The following is a 2,021-nucleotide window of genomic DNA, read 5'->3' as shown; positions in this document are numbered from 1 at the left end:
TCATTTCAAAAGAGATAAACATTTAAGTAAATTATTGTACCAATCCAAATAAAATTCTAAATTAAAACTTGAAATATGATGAAGTGACAAATATGATATAATATAAAATGGTATTATAATGGTATCAAATTACATTAGTTTGTATATTTGTTGTGAATGAATTGTTATATTAGAGTGTAAAGTGTATACGAATGGTAATTATATTGAAGCATCCTTAAAAAACAAGAAAAAAAAATACTTTGGCCCTATTCTGCTTTCCAAACCTTTTTTTATAAGTGTTATTTCGATTGTAATGGAATTTAAAATATATCAAATTCCTTCATCGTTAATTAAATATTTTGAATTTAAATATAGAGAGTGGAATTTTTTTGTGATACGGAGTATTTCCATTACCTTATGTTGCATTAATCGAAATTTTAAAGCGGATAGCAAACACAAAAGGATAATAAAAAGAAAAAAAGTGTCAATGAATTGTATCTTGTTAATTTGCAGCTTCCAGGAGTGTACCTTCTTGAAAGTTCAATATGATCACCTTATGAATGTAAATATGTAAAAGAATATTTTCATCAACATACTTCCGAAGTGTGTAGAATACTCCAAATTAATTAATTCCGAGATATATTGTTTTCAAACTTATTGATGTTGATTTCAAAATATCCTCTAAATTTCTGGTATATGTTTTCCAGAATAGTAAAGTTTTTACATATTTTAAAAATACAATAAGATAATTTAATGACTATATTCTAGATGCCGATATGAGAAATAACGGAAGTAGAAAAGATTGGCAATTTAAGTTAAACAGGCAACCTCACAAGTCACACGTTACACTTTTTATGCGGGTCGGACCGATATTTAACTTAGCTATCTTTTTGTTACTTTGATTTATACTTTCTTGAGATCTATAAATTTTCCAAATCAATAGGAAAAAAAACGCACAAATTTTTTGAAAGAACTTACTTTAATCTTTGATATCCAACTCCATTGACAAGATTTATTAGGGAAACACAGAGAGAGAGAGAGAGAGACAATGGAATTAAGAAAATATAAGAATCGTTGTATTTTAAAAAGACATAATACATAAATATGCTCTTTAATTTGGTATCAACTCATATTTATGTCCTTCAACTTTGAGTGTGCACAAGTATATAAGTAAACTTGTATAAAATTGAATAAATAGACACATATGTCTTACGTGACATCCTAAATGACAATTTATATCCTACGTAGTATTTTATATGTATGATGTCACGAAGGATTCATATGCCTATTTGTTCAATTTTATATAAGTTTAAGTGTCTAATTATGTACAACCAAAATTGATTGGCATAAATATAAAATGAGATCAAATTAAATAACACATTTATGTATTATATCTTTTAAGAAAAGTTTCTCTCATTGACTGATGAAAATTTAGAAGTAAATTAGCTCATTCAACCAAAATGGGTTGTGGTGCAGTGGTGAAATTGTTTTACCCTTAATCAGAGGTCTCGAGTTCGAGTCTTGGAAATGAAAAAAATTCTATTAGGAGCGCTACCCCCGAATAAGTCATGCAATGCGTGATTCAAATTTAATTGGGGCTCCACGAACTTCAGACACCGAATGGATAACCAAAAAAAATTTAGCTCATGCATGGAACACGCATTCTCTCTGTACTACCAATATTGATGTCTTGTCATTTAATTATTAACCTCTCAATTACTGCACGCAACTTATTTCAAACTCTTTGTCATTAGTTCCTTTATTTCAAAATAATTGAATTGTTGGAATATTTCTTAATATGGAAAAGAGTCAAATATATTCATGTATTAATGAAAATAGTTTAAATATATCTCTCGTTATACTTTCGGTTCAAATATAATGCTTTCATTATACTTTGGTAGAAATTTGTCCTTAATTTTAATGGAATAACACTTGAAAAGCTCAAATTTAAATAATTAATTCCCAATTTTAAATATCTGATTTTTTTAGAAATAAATAAAATTTTCAAGTACTAATTGAGTTTTTTTCTTAAAAATGACAAT

The sequence above is a fragment of the Solanum dulcamara genome, chromosome 8, assembly GCF_947179165.1.
Source record: "Solanum dulcamara chromosome 8, daSolDulc1.2, whole genome shotgun sequence".
Taxonomy (NCBI): Eukaryota; Viridiplantae; Streptophyta; class Magnoliopsida; order Solanales; family Solanaceae; genus Solanum; species Solanum dulcamara.
The sequence above is the reverse complement of the archived record's forward strand: the minus strand, read 5'-3'. Positions refer to the sequence as shown.